General features: G+C 43.1%; 1 protein-coding gene and 1 long non-coding RNA gene across 3 annotated transcripts in view; both read right to left on the bottom strand.

Moving 5' to 3' along the window:
* The window catches only part of LOC125341575, a 20667-nt gene extending 15126 nt beyond the window's left edge, over positions 1–5541 (bottom strand). Inside the window, exon 1 of the long non-coding RNA XR_007209010.1 lies at positions 5382–5541. This is a non-coding gene — a long non-coding RNA (uncharacterized LOC125341575). The remainder of the gene's footprint in view (positions 1–5381) is intronic.
* Tspan5 (tetraspanin 5) overlaps positions 1–15143 on the bottom strand; it is a 140066-nt gene that overhangs the window by 69098 nt on the left and 55825 nt on the right. The window lies entirely within an intron of this gene.

The following is a 15143-nucleotide window of genomic DNA, read 5'->3' as shown; positions in this document are numbered from 1 at the left end:
ATATACCACATTTTCCTGATCCACTCATCTACTGAGGGGCAGAAAGATCAACTTTTAAGTCAGAGTAATTCTACCCTAGCACAGATATCTAGAAATGAATGTAAACCAGCATTTGAAACTGTATAAAAACTGTTATGTCACATTACCCTTACTAATGAAAGTAAGAATTCTCAAACTCTTAAGTATTAAATTTATAACACCCACTGAGAACCTAATACAGTTAATAAGAATCAGTGTTAAAGTGTTTTGGATTTTAGTCTGGTTTAGCTTATTTTTGAAGCATAATATGGGTTAAAAAACTATCCCTCAAGTGTGCCTACACTTATAATACCACAGCAGGGAACAGGAAAGCACTTAGGAACTGGAAATATTTGGGCTCTCGTGGTGCTATTGCCATTAACACAGCCGCTGTGCCATGGAGAAACTGATCCTTCATGCATGGCCTCTCAGGACATTACTGAGAGTAATGGCTGCAGATTCCAGAATAAATTATATTTAGGAAGCTGGTCACAATTTCGTCATTTTTTAAAAAGTCAAGAGATGCTGACAAGACTAATGATTCCACTTAGCCAGGAATAGCATTTGTCAGACTGAATTGAATGGTACAAAGAGAGAGTTTAACTTTCCCAATTTCTTCAATCATGAGTCCTCAACTTAACTCTGGTCACCAAATATGCTGACCTCTCAATCTTCTGAAGTCCTAGCCCATCAAAGTTGACCTATTCATTGAACTTGAACTCAATTTCTTCCCTTTTTCAACACTTAACCATGGACAGATTGGTCTCATAGACCAGAGTTTAAAGGTCCATTTCCTCATCTGCACCAAGAGAAATTACCTCTCTTACACTCCTGTAATGAACTTAAATCTCACTCCTATGAGATTTTGAACAATTGTACCTCAGAGATACTGAACATTCTTCCAGAGAATTCTTTAAATGAGGCATTTTTCTGGACCTGGTCTTATAAGGAACACTCCAGTCTAGCCAAGCCTTGAAAAGTTCCATGTTGAATTCCATGGTTTATGCCAGTATCCCAGCCAGTGTTTCCTCTCCACACATAGTGTCCCAGCACCTCAGCTAAAATCATTGGCTCATAAGGCACTCCCAACAACTCTGGTTTCATCTTTTCTTATTCTGGGTATCTGTGACTTGTTAAATGACCTGCAGAATGAGGCTAACCAAGGACCTGAAAGAGTCACAAAGAGTTTATTTTGTTTCCTTTCTTTGCCTCTGGTCATCTAAAGTATTTTATCACCTCCTGGGTGTTCACATAACTTACAGGAAGACAAAGAAGAAACATCAAATGGTGCTTTCTATTTCTTCTATACTTCACATACTATTTTGCAATGCTATATTAAAATTCTAAATATTTCTGCTCTCTCAGAATCAATCTTAACATTACAAAAGTTAAGCCCACAATATCCTCACATTTCATTTATTTATTTAAAAGCCATGGCTGGGTGGGGTAGCTCATGCCTGTAGTATAATTACTTAGGAAACAAGATGAGGTGAATTGTGATTTGAGAAAAGCTCAGCAAGATCCCCATCTCAACAAATAAGCTTGGTGTGGTAGTGTGAGCTTACAATCCCAGCTACCTAGGAGGCATAAATAGAAGGACCGCAGTCCCAGGAGAGCCCTGACCAAAATCTTAAGACCCTATCTGAAATTTAACTAAAGCAGAAAGGTCTGGCTTGCTGGCCTTACCTATCAGTAATAGGCCCTCAGTTCAACAGTCCCTTAAATCAATCAATAATAAAAATCATTTGATAAAGCATCCCTCACACTTGTCTTTCCTTTTTTGGGGGGCAGGGGTAACCAGGTCTTGAACTTAGGGCCTAGGTGCTGTCCCTTAGCTTCTTTGCTCATGGCTGACTCTTTACCACTTAAGTCAAAGCTCCACTTACAGCTAATTTTCAATTTGTTAACCAAAAATAGTCAACCAATAAGTGTCTCATGGACTTTCCTGCCCCGGTTGGCTTTAAACCATGATCTTCAGGTATCAGCCTCTTGAGAAGCTAGGATTACAAGTATGAGCCCTATCAGCTACTTTTTGAGGCCTGTTTCCCAGCTCTTCATTTCCAGAATTAAGAATGTCTTTTTCAGAGCTGCAAGAACATGAATTCTACTTCTTCAAGGAGCTAGCTCGCCACCTCGCATCAGATCACAAGATTCAACACACATCCTGTTTTTTTGGCGCTTATTAATTCTGGAGAGTTAATTAGAAAGTGAAATTTATTTTAGGAAAAGAATGCAAACAAGTATGCTGAGTTCATCAATTATGCAGAGCTGTGTGGTCAGGAAGCAGTGTCCCATCTTCCCCTGGGAGCCGGAAGCCCATCACTCTACCTGTGGGGAGCAGAAGGAAGGTGGTCCTTTCTGTGCCCCAGGTACTTAGAAGAGAAAATAATCCTGGAATGACACTCAGTTCATCATTCAAAGATGAATCCCCTCCTAGCTCTTCTCCAGAAATCCAGCCTCTGGATTGTTTCCCTTCTTTTAGCCAGTATTTAAGACTATGTACTGTTTGTCAGACCCTGGGGCTGGGCTTTGGAGATGAGACACAAGAAACCCAATCCCATTCCCTTTCCATGGTTGAAAGCAGAGAAGAACTCTCCTTTATTTAAGAAACTCCACAGTGCACTTCACACTTGAGATCTTTATACTGCACGGGAGACCAGCGCAGGCTGCAGGGGACTACTGGCAAGTCCCAGCGAGGACACAGGGGTAAACAGGAATCCATGCAAGGACACCACTGCTCACGCCTGACTGCACTCTCCACGCCCTCCCTTCATCAGGAATGTTTCTTTGGTTAAAGACCCAGACCAAATAGCACATTGTCTCCAGCCTTCTTCTCTCGAGTGGATAATAAAGACTCTCTCTCAACTTGCAAGCAAGCACTTACCTCCCACCCAGTGACCACGTCAAGAACCCTTTTCCTTTGAAGCACCTGCCACACACCAGCTGCAAGCTTTGGGAGAGCAAGTGCGTGCCTTCATCTGTGCATGCCCCTCCACACGCAGACTGCATTCTCCTTTGCTCTTTACTGCCTAATACTCTTGACTCACTGATGTCAAGGGAGAAGAAGACCTCTGCAAAGGGAGTGGGGAGAGGCAACTCTCAGCTAAAGCAGAGCCCTGGGGCCCAAGAAAGGACCTGTCAAGTGCATCTGCATACCCACAACTTCAACTCCCAATGGAGCCCAACTCAGCCATGTCCCTCTCCAGCGTCCTCCCACAGGATCATTTTCCTGTGTCGGAACCCCAGAAGCTCCGCCATCAAAGATACGCAGTTCTTATAGCCTTGCATACGTGGGCCTAGGTGCACCACTTTTTACACATGTGACCCCAGAGCAAGTTGTATTGCTGGAGTCTGAGCCACCCAGTAAACTAGGGGTGTGGGAAGAGTGGGGGAGAAGTCTGGTAAATGTGACTATTTTTTAAACCACTTGTTCAAAATAACATATTCGTTTCCCCATGGAAAGTGTAAGATAACAAGAAAATTGCATTGTGAAAAGAATGTACTTCACACACAGAAACCATCCCCCTCCCCCTGGTTTCCTGGCTTGCTTTTCAAGGGTTTCTTCTAATCCTAGCAATGGTATGCTACGACATCAGGATGGCATTCAACCTTATCTATGGAAGGCAAAGGCTCTTGGGATGTATTTATTCAAGTCAGAGCTTCATAAACTATGTGAAGGGCAAACATTCAAAAAGAAAAAAAAAGCAAATGATTTAGTTCCGATCATTACATGACATTTTATCTTTTTAAAAAACTGGAAAAAAATTGCACATTTCTTTGTATGAGATGCCAAGTCAAGATTTTTAAAGACCACGCCCCTCCCCAACCCAAAGGCAGGTACCACTCTGCACCTTTAAAAGAAGTAACCATGTGCAAACATGCGATGCATGGCTAGGGCAGTATCTGCTTCATGACATTTTCACAATACACAACAGAATTTCCTTCCATCAGCAATTCATCCAGGAAAAGCTTCCAGAGCTATTTGTCTAGAGAAATGATGTTAGCTGAAAGCAAAATTTCCATTACCCTCCTTAAGGAAAATAAGCTCTTGCTGATCACCACGATAAACAGACAGGTGTTTCTGTGAAGATGCCACAGGCTCGAGCCTCTGAGCAGCTGCTTTCGCTCGTGATCACCTCTCATGACCAGGCCAGTGCAGACAAGGGCTGAGGAGAGGGCTACACAGCCAAGTCCATCTGGCCCAGCAGTCTGCCCAATCCCAACAGGTCCAGCTGTCCATCTGACCTCCTTTACTCTCCAGCAAATGAGAAAGATCCCAAGGGTGAAAGGACCCTGGGTTTACACGTGCAGGGAAGGGCTGGAGGCCCATCTACACTCCTGTCAATCTTCCTTTCCTGGAGAGCAGGGAGAGAGGAGCAACCAAACCTAGAGAATGCCTCCAAGGTAAGGCGGGGGCAGGTGAGCAGCCCCATAGAACCAGACCAACCCAACAGATCTGCATAGCAAGCCATGCACAGACAGCTAGTAGGCAGCACTGTCTACTTCACTCAGAAACAAGGCTGTGGGGTGTGTGTGTGTGTGTGTGTGTGTGTGTGTGTGTGTGTGTGTGTGTGTACGTGAGAATGCAGGTGTGTGGTGTACAGTCCTCAGGGCCTGGGCACTGTCCGAGATTTTTTTTCTGCTCAAGGCTAGCACTCTACCACTTGAACCACAGCTCCACTTCCAGCTTTTTGGTGGTGAACTGGAGATAAGAGTCTCTCAGACTTTCATCTTCACCTCTACCTCAAATCCTTCCTGCTTGGAGCAAAGTTAATGACTTCAGTCTGGAAGCATGGGCTGACCATCAGAAATCCCAAAGCCAGCAAAAAGAAGAAAAATGAACCAGAACAATTTGTGGGTTCTCACAGACCCACCATGCTTGGATGCAGAAAACAAGAGCCCTCTTTGGGAGCAGAGAGAACGCCTACTTTTCTGTCTTTCCTTGTCTAAGATTTGTGTGGCATCAGTGAGGACAAAAAGATCTTGAACAGATAATAAAAATACATAAATTATGGAAACAAGCAGGCCCATCAGAGCAAGAGCAAATTGGCAATTGAGGGCTGGTGGTTTGGTTGGTGATCCAAGTAACATGGAGCAAAGGCTGGTTTGTCATCGAAAAGATGATCCCTTCCACTACACACGCTCTGCAAAACCAAGCTGATTAGTCCCAACCCATGTGAAAATATATTAGTCAGTAAAGCTAAAAATTGCTCTCAGGAAGCCTCATGCTTCAAAACTTTGTCAACTCCTCCATCTTCTATGCAACTCTGTTCTTCATTCTTTTCTCTCATTCTGGATTGTGCTATTTCCGCAGAGTATTAACTACTCTGCCACAATTACAATATCCCCCCCAAAAAGAACACCATAACACAAGACAGTCCAAAATGGATTAACTTTTTATTTACTAGATTAACAACTTCACATTTCACAACTGTATCATTAGCATTTTTCTGTACATTAGAAAGAAAAAAGGCAACAATCTGTCCTCAGCTCAACATCCACCTTAAAAAAGCAGCAATGACAACCTTCATTTAGTAGCTACCATGTGGAATATGAACTATGCACCTGTGGGCAGGGATGGGAAGGGAAATTAGGGGAAAGCAAAAAAAAGGGGGTGACATTGGCCCCAAAAGAAATGTACTTATTACCTGATTTATAAAATGGCAACCCTCTCTATGTGATATGTTAATCATAACAATAAAATTATATTTTTTAAGACTACAAATATTTCAAAATAATCTGTGTAGCCAGGAATTGGCTTCTAAGTGTGATTGTTTTTGTTTGGGGGCTTTTGTTGTTGTTATGGTTTGTCTAAGAGACCCCCTGCATGAAACCAAATTACATGATTTTTCCCAAGATTCGTGGTCAGTGAGGAACCAGGAGAAAACATCTCAGTGCTGACCAAAACGTCTAGCCCTGGACAGTAGTTAGCAACCTGGTTGAAATTGCTATGTTGTCTAGGATGAAATTCATACAAAACCACAAAGAAAATAAATGCCCGTCACCTATGTAGCAGAGGGCTGCTTTGTTAGTTGAAGGAAGTGAGACAGAAGTGCATGTACAAGAGACATGCTTCCCATGTCAACAGCCCAGATGAGCCACGGTTTTGAGCACGAGTCTCAGGGACATTAGACTCACTGTGATCTCAACCTAGGCACTTGGGCTTCACAATCACAGCGTTGAGGCACGCAACTCTGCAGAAGCCTTTTCATTTGTTTCTTTCACAGAGTTCCTCCAACAGCTCATCAAACCAAGTGGGAACTCTCTTGCCATCAACTTATGCAAGATGGGCTCACCCAGTATTCTTCACAATGTCCCACAGTACTAACAATCCCAGCATATTGCAACCCTCCGCCCCTGGTGACACAGAAGGTTCCCGAAGGCAGGGGCTGAGTACACTTTTTTGCATCAAAGCACCATTCAAGTGAAGAAAAGTGTGTGTGGTAGCATCCCTCCCACAACAAATAATGGAAAATGGCTACACTTAGTTGTGCATACTGCAGAAGAGCAGCGAGAGGAAGGCAAATGTGCTTGCTTAGAAAATGGGATGCTAGGGTCTAGCAGAGGAGTGCACCTCAGGGGTAAAACAGGGCTCCCCATGTGCAGTGCCACAAAAATGAGCATGTAATTAAACCCCCTAGAACTGCTGGGGTTCATATCTATAATCCTAGCTACTCAGGGAACTGGATCTAAGGATCATGGTTTGAAGCCAACTCCAGGAGAAAGGTGAAACTCCAATTAATCACCAAAAAGCTGGACATGGAAGCTGTGGCTCAAGTGGTAAAGCACCAGCCAAGAGTGAAAAAAACCTAGCAAGAAGGCAAGGTCCTGCCCCAGTACTGGCATTCAAAAAGAGCTTGTGGACCAATCCAAACTTGTGGGCCAAGCCTACTTTGTACCAATTCAAATTCAACTCATCAACTGAAAAAGAACTAAGACACAGTAGGCCAAGTCTACGTGTACAATGCTATTTTCTACCTCACTTTAGTCTTGGGCTTTCACGTTCCTTCTTGACACTCCAGTGTAACTGTTCCTCATTTTCTCCCCTTTCTCTTACCCAAAGCCTTCCTTAAATGAATACTGGGTACATGGCGGGACGGAGATTCTGTTTTGCTGGTTGGAAGGAGCAAATCATCCCGGTAGTCCTGATGAGAGAGAACGGATGAGAGAGAACTGATATGTGAAGGTAAGAGCTGGCAGGACAAGGCAGAAAGACCCCGGACAGAACCTCAACTCATGGCTTTGCTGTAGGATCTTAGCCAGCATCCACTCTCTTCTTCGTAGATGGGGAACCAACACCCAGACCAGAATCACAGGATCCTGAGAGGGGACGACATAAAAGCATGTATGTTAAGCCTAGCCCCCAGAAGGCTTAGCGCTTGACCCTGTCATTGCTTCCACCATTGCTTCGCCTCTCCCTCTTCCATCCAGTGCCACTGTATAGACTTTCCAGCTCAGAAACATATACACAAATTCCAGGACTGGATTGTACTTCCCTCCCCACGCATGTCCAATCTGAAATAACCCCCGGTGCCTAAGTCCACAGTCCCTACGATACCTTCTGGTCCAGAGCTTTGTGATGCTACTCGTTGGGAAGTACTGGAGTCTGAACTCAGAGTCTCATGTTTGGTAGGCAGGCACTCCACCAACTGAGCCATGTCCTTAGTCCTTTTTGAGCTTTAGTTGTTTGTGGTTTTGGTTTTTTTCAGATAGGCTCTTCCTTTTCCTCAGAGCACAATCCTTTCATCTATGCCACATGCAGAGCTGGGGTTACAAGTGAAAAAGCACTATATATCTTTTTTTATTTTGGTGGGGGGGGGTGGGGTGGGGGGAACAGGGCTGGCCTTGAACAATAATCCGCCCAATCTCTGCTTCCTGAATAGTTGAGATTATAGGGATGAACTCCCATGCCCAGCTTCTGAACTTATGGAGAACTATTCTTATTATAAGGACATTTGAACTAATGGTGTCTTAGGAAAGATCACTCAATCATTCATTCATCAAAGCAGTCAAAACACTCATCTTTTTCTGAGTAAAGGATCCGGCTCCTGGGTAAACATACGTTTCAAAGTGTTACTGAGGTCAGAGGTCGTGTACAATACTCAGCATTGCTTCCCAAGTACCCTTAAAGCACACAGCACCAAGGAGAAGCTCAGCAACTGTGGAATCAATGGAAAGATAGATCCACTTGTCAGTGCTTGAGCCAGAAGGTAAGAAAACATATTTACAAAGGAAGAATGAATATCCAAAAGTACTTGCAAAGACATCACACACAGCTCCTGCTATTCCACGAAGACTTTCTAGTTCAAAGGCATCCTGTACTGTATTTTTAAAAACACATTTCTTTACTAAAAGTCTCTTTGCAAAGGCTCTGTAATTGCCTCAGGCTCACTTGTCCCTATCCAAGTTTTGAGAAAGAAAATGTCTAAGAGACATTCTATTTCCTCCTGCCGCAGGTCTGTTGCTGCTGCTACTGGCATGGAAAAGGGACTTCAGAGAGATGGAGTTTAGCAAGAGAGTTGAATGTGCCCTGAATGGGAAGGTACATTTCTAACAATTTATCCTTAGAGCACCTGAGGCTCCAGTTTCCATCTAATTCCTCGAACTAACAAGTGCCAATAAGAGGGCATCTCACCGCTCAAGCAGAACTCAGAGCAAATGAATCAGGACAGATGTTCCAAGAGCACTAGACTTGGAGTCAGGAGGCCTGAAGGTAGCCCAGCGTCTGTCCAGCCAGCTCTGTGCTTTGGGTAACTGGCTCCCCTCTGGGTGTCACTCTCTTCTGGCCTGTGAGTGACATGGGGCATCGCAGAAGCTCCCTCTTGCCACTGGACCACAAAGACCATTCCTTCAGGTTGGAAGATGTGTCCATGTTGCTCTCCCTAACTCTTGATGTTGAAATTTGGCTTCTTTTTTGCTTTGTTTCGGTGCTAGGACTTGAACTCAGGGCCTATGGGCTCTCCCTTAGCTTTTTTTTGTTGTTGTTCAAGGCTAGCACTGTACCACTTGAGCCACAGCTTCACTTCAAGCTTTTGGGTGGTTAATTCAAGTCTCACGGTGACTTTGATCCATGACCCTTAAATCTCAACCTCCTGAGTAGCTAGGATAACAGGCATGAGCCCCTGGCACCTGGATAAATCTGGCTTCTTAAATCTCCTGAAAACTGACCAGAGAAAATAAAAGCCAGCAAGCAATGTGGAAGGGCCATGCTATTTCACCAAAGCAGTGGAGAAGGCAGAGCCCTCCAAAGCTGGGTTTGCAATAAATTATCAACTCACAGTGATGCTTCTCACACCAGCCCTGCCAAATGCATCGGCAAAAAGATCTGCTTTTAAACCCCTATGAAGTTATAAGAGATCACACCCTTACCTTCTTTGTAAGTTGAGGCAATACCACTTCCAACTAACTAAAAAGCACTACTTTGAAAATGCTACCACAAGAGTGTACCTCTCACTTTTTCCTTCCCTTCTTCTCATCTACTCACTCCTAAAGACATTCTGGAAAAAAAACAACCCTTCTCCATTCCTGGCCCTTTCAATGTGAAGAAAGCAGACTGCAGACTTGCTCCAGGCTTCATGCAAGTTCTGAGCTGGGGCACTGTTACCAAGGTAACAAAAAAATTTAAGAAAGGTACTGAGAGGTCTGGGACCTTAATATGTAGATGAGCTGGGCTACCTACTAGTCATTTCACTAACAGGGAAGAAGGCAGATGAAATCCTCTATTCTTTACCCTCCATTGATACTAGGAGAAATTTATTGGAGGCATTTACAACAGAGATGGTAATTCTCCTTTGGAGAGTTTGTGACAGTTAATCAAACGAAAAGCAGCTTCTGTTGAGAAAGTCTAAATGGAGAAAGGGAAGGGGGTCCTGGAGCACTGAATCTAATTCCAGACACTTGTTGGGGCAGCTCCCTTACACAATGGCACAGCACAGCCCCCCTTTACCAAGCCACCAAACAACGAGTAGCTACCATTCTCATTCTGGTCTCTCCGCAAGCCAGCCAGCAGCATGCACAAGAAACCCGCAGCTCCTATGCTGGAGCAGCTACTTTGGCTTTCCAATGGAAGAGGAGAGCCAAGGAGATGGTGCCAATGGCGACTCCCAGACCTTCCTGCAAGGAGAGTGGAAGGGCTTTCTTCCCAAGAAGACAAGGGCTCATCCACTCCAAACACAGCAGGAAGGAAAACAAGTAGATGCTCTGGTGAGGGGACACAGGCAGAGGTGACAAAGAAATAGTGCACCAGCCATCCAACCAGAGAGTCCTAAGGGACAAAAGCAGAAGCTTGGAGCAGCAGAGCACCATGTTTTCTAATGTTCTAAGATGAGCACAAACACCTGCTGCTTGGACAGCCAGGCTACCCCAGTGTGTCTCACACCTTCTAAAGAAGTCTAATTGTTACTGTCTTTCTATTCTGGCTACATGTTCTTCAGACACAAGCAAGGCTGAACAGGTACTCTTCATCTAGACCACAGAACAAGGCACAATACTCTCCACAAAGACGGTGTTGCTGAGAGCTGGCCCACAACTCCATCTACTGCCAAGCTTTCCGGCAAGCCAGTACTCCTCAGTTACTGGTCTCTTCAGCATTGTTGTTGTGGTTGTTACTTTATAGTACTGGGGTCTGAACTCAGGGTCTCACATTTGGTCACATCCTTAGTGCTTTTATTGCATTAGGTATTTTACAGGTTAAGGTCTCACACAGTTTTCTGGACCAGTCTCAGACAGCGATTCTCCTATTTCTACCTCCTGTGTAATGAGGATTATGGGCATGAACCACCACACCGACCCTCCGTCTCAATTACTTTTTATTGTCTGTGGTGCCGGGGAGCAGGGCTTCATCTATACTCCACAAGCACTCTGTCGCTGAGCTACACCCTGGCTCTCACTTTGAGTTCTTCCTTGAATCCTATTCCAGGCTATCCCCCAACCATCATGGGAAACAATCACAGTCCACTCTGTCAACTAGATAGTCTACATCATACTTGGGACTGTCCTTTCTTCATTTCCCTGTTTTGTAGAACTGAGATGTCTCAGAAAGTTAAAAAGAAACTAACTTCCCCATAGCCTCCAGAATAGAATAAAATAAAATAAAATGGTCTCAAGTTCCCAAGACATTGCTGAGTTTTTTACACACACACACACACACACTTAGCTATATACAACCCCACCTTTCTTTTCCTGAGCCTGTCCTTTCTGAAGGAAAAAAAACGTTTAAATTACCATTGTCATTTTTTTTATTTTTTAATTAAATTTTATTGCATTGTCAATTTTTGAAAGAAATTTTTCTTTTGTCTCTAGCTTTGAATACATTGAGTATAATTCCTTCTCTTTCCTAGAAGTGTTTGAATTTCTACTCTCCGATGTGTAAAAAAAAAAAAAAAAAAAAAGTCTTCCAGGTTTCCTATCTTTTTCCAATGTTTTAAAATAGATAACAAAGATAATCAGACTAAACACTAGAAAAGGGAGCCTAAGGAAATCCACTTAGATAGGCAAAGACATAAACTCACCCTGGGGCATATTTATCTGTCCTAGAGGGACTACACCAAAGGGAAATTTAAGCTTTACAATAACTTGGGTGTTCCTAATTCAGAAGTTTCTTCTCTAATGTGGACAATAAAATTGTGTGAATCCTCACTGAGTTTACATTTAATAACATCTTACACTTGTAGAGTGCTTTTCTGTTGTTGTTGTTTTTGAGGTGTCTTCATTTATAATGTGTTGTTTTATCCTTTTGATGAAATCTTTCTAGGGATTCAGTTCTAGGGATTAAATCTCCTAGACTGGTGCCTAGAAACTAAGCTACTACCAATGCCATTCTGTGGATGAGAAATGGAAGCCTCAGTGAGATAAGAAGTAGAAAGAGGGATGTGCAGCTAGCAGGGTAGTGTGGAAAGCAGAACCCACACCCTAACCCCTGTGACACTTCATCCTTGGTGCTCTCCATGGGAGACCAGCATGGCCCTAGACTAGAGTACATTGTAGCCCACACGGTGGTCATATTTGACGCCAGACAGCAAACATCACCACACTGTGAAAACATGCATGGCCAACACAGCAAACTGGGGAGAGAAAGAGGATGATTTTGCATAAAAATATTCCCCAAAGGTGGATGCTAGACAGCTGGCCCTGTTCTGACTTAGACAAGAGGTCAGAAACATCCCCAAGTGTTCACTTAGAGGCTCTGAGGACACTGTGACAAAGGAAAGAGACAGGGCAATTACCAAGGAATTTAATTCCCTATAAACACCAATTTGGAATAATTGAGAAGGGGATGAGGGTGCCTTTCTTCCCTCCTTCCCAAGAATTCTTTACATTAGCTGGAAAATTGTTTCCGTTCTCCAATTGCTAGACCCACAACTGGGGACTCACGTGCCAGCCATATGCAAAGTATCAGAAACTGACTAAAAACAGAAACACCAATAACACGATTAAGCTTTTTACAAATACTATTACCTCCTGCTAAGTAAGTGTGTTTTCTCTGACCAAAGTGTAAAATATTGAAGCAAAATAAAGGAGAATCTTCCGTCTGGTATCATGGGGTCCTTAGATGCACATTAGGAAATGTCTCCACAGAAGAGAAGTTTTCTCCCTGGACCGCTTTTCTTTTAAGAGTCTCAGGGTTCCATGTAAAGAGTTGCATCTCCTTCCTGGTTTGCAATCCCAAGAAAGGAGCCTCCAATGAGCAAGTTGATTTTAGGGATGTCACTGTGTTGTAAAGCAAAACCAGGAGATAAGGATGGACCATTTCCATCTCAAAAAGATCATGGTAACAAGTCAGTATCTGCCCTCTTAACACCATTATCATCACTCAAGCAACTTACACAATGAATATGATGCACCAGACATAGTGACAGTCTACTGGATCAGAGGCAGGACAATGCCCAGTAAAGGAAGGGAATAGCCTTGGGTTTACCAAATAGCCTACTGTGTGCTAAAAACCACATCTCCTTTCACTGTCACTTAGCTACTTCTCCAGAAAACTCTTTGGAATGAATATTCTCACTTCAAGTTCAAGAGATGAGTTAGGTAGGCCAAGATCATGGTGCTGATCAATATTATGGATCTTCACACAGATCAAATCTAGCATCATTGTTCCTCATTACCCAAACTAGCCACCTTTGGAGATAAATGGCTCCTATTTAGCCTTCTTACCAGCATAAAGAGAGGCTGGAGTTGAGCTTGAAGAAGCAGAGACAAAATTGTCAATAATTGAACCTGCGTCTCTCTAAACCAGGCAGCTCTAGGTCACCCACTCTAGCAATGCTGTTGAATCCAGTCCTGGCTTCAATCTACCAAGTCCATCAACAAACTCCTCATAAACCCACCTCAGCTCACATTCAATAACCCACTGCCACTCCAACATACCATACATACAAGGTAATCATGCCTTCAGAGCTAACTCCCTTTAGTTTGGGTATATCAAATTTAGGTTTACCTTGACAAGGAAATTAGTATGAAATTTTGTGGTCTTAGACTATGAATTCCTCATATAGTAGAATATTCAAATAACCACCCATTCATGCAGGACTCTGAAGGGAAGCAGGGACCCACAGCACACACGATGAACTTGGGAAAGCACAAATCTCAGTGTGAAAAACTTCTCTACCTCTTTGCTCTCAGTCAGAGCCCAGAACTACTATCTTTGTCCTGACAGGCTCCAAAACCTATAGTTTTCTTTTCATTTCAGGTAAAGAAGAGATAGCCCACTTGTCAAAGTTCAAAGACAGGAAAACAGGAACTGCTGGGTGACTTAACATAAAAGCAGGGCAAAAGGAAAACAAGTCAGAAAAGAACTCAGTTCTGTCATTATTTATACTTCTTAAACAATAAAAGCATAAAGTTTGCCAAAGAGCTACAGGAAAATCCTGTTAAAAAAACAACAACCAACACTTTAAAGAGATTCCAGCAGCTTTCTGAAAATAACACATAATCAGGAAGGCATCTTAGAGAGAATAAAAGTGGGCGAGTAATATGAAAGTACAAATCATTCCCAATTTCAGATAGACTATCCTATAAAAGGTCATTTTAATTGATTTATTGAAACTTGGATTCTTTTTTACCTATAGATACAAGATCATAATTACAAGTACTTATATAAGGAGTGCCTCAAGTTGCTTTTTCACAGAAGTTTTGAAAAGAAACAAACACTTTGACATGTGATTTACTTAAAATAAAAAAGACATAGTTTGCATGTAGAGCTAAGTTTAGGGGTTTTTTTAACTTATTTTTTGTTTTGTTTTGTTTTAAAGACAGAGTACCACTATGTATCCCAGGCAGGCCTTGAACCCTCAGTCCTCCTGCCTTTTCCCACCAAGTGCTGAGATTACAGGCATGATCACTATACCCAGCCACAGATGTCTCTTTCATGATCCAAGCACTTTGGAGACTGAGGCAGGAGGTCTTCAGGTTCTAGGCTAGACTGAGCTCTGTGGCAAGATCCTGAGGCAATTGAAAACAATAAAATATATTTTTTTAAAAAATACAGAAAACCGATAGAGGCTCAACAAGGATTAGTGGCTTACAGGAGGCTGAGATCCAAGGATCAGGGTTTGAAGGCAGCCAGAACAGACAAATCCGAGACTGTATCTCCAATCAATCAGCCGAAAGTAGCGGTGTGGCTCAAGTGGTAGAGCTCCAGCCTTGAGTGGAAAAAGCTCAGCAAGAGTACAAGATCCTGAATTCAAGCCCCAATACAATGTATGTATATGTGTGTATATATATGTGTGTACATATACATATACACATATGTTACATACATATGCACACATATACATACGTGCATATATATGGCAAAACAAAGTGACTGACACTGATTGATGGCACAAATTGCAAACGAACGTAGCAGGTCAGGCATTGTGACCCCCAGTATGATAAGAAGAAGCCTGAGGTAGAGGAGACAGTGTCCATTTCCTCCCCATTTTTGACAAAACTAGAAGCACATATCCTACTTCAAGTTTTCCTTCTGCGAATGCCTCAGAGTTGCCTGGTTATGTGCAGCGTGCACCCCTTGAAGCTCAGTGCCCCAGGTTCAAAGCCAGAGTCTCCTTCCCTTCCTCTGCCCATGCAAATGGAACTCCTGACCCTCTGCTGAACTGCTCCTACGCAGGGATCAGGAAGGAAAT

This window comes from Perognathus longimembris, chromosome 24 (genome assembly GCF_023159225.1).
Source record: "Perognathus longimembris pacificus isolate PPM17 chromosome 24, ASM2315922v1, whole genome shotgun sequence".
NCBI lineage: Eukaryota > Metazoa > Chordata > Mammalia > Rodentia > Heteromyidae > Perognathus > Perognathus longimembris.
Note: the sequence above shows the minus strand (reverse complement) of the source record. Positions and strands in the feature narration are given on the sequence as shown.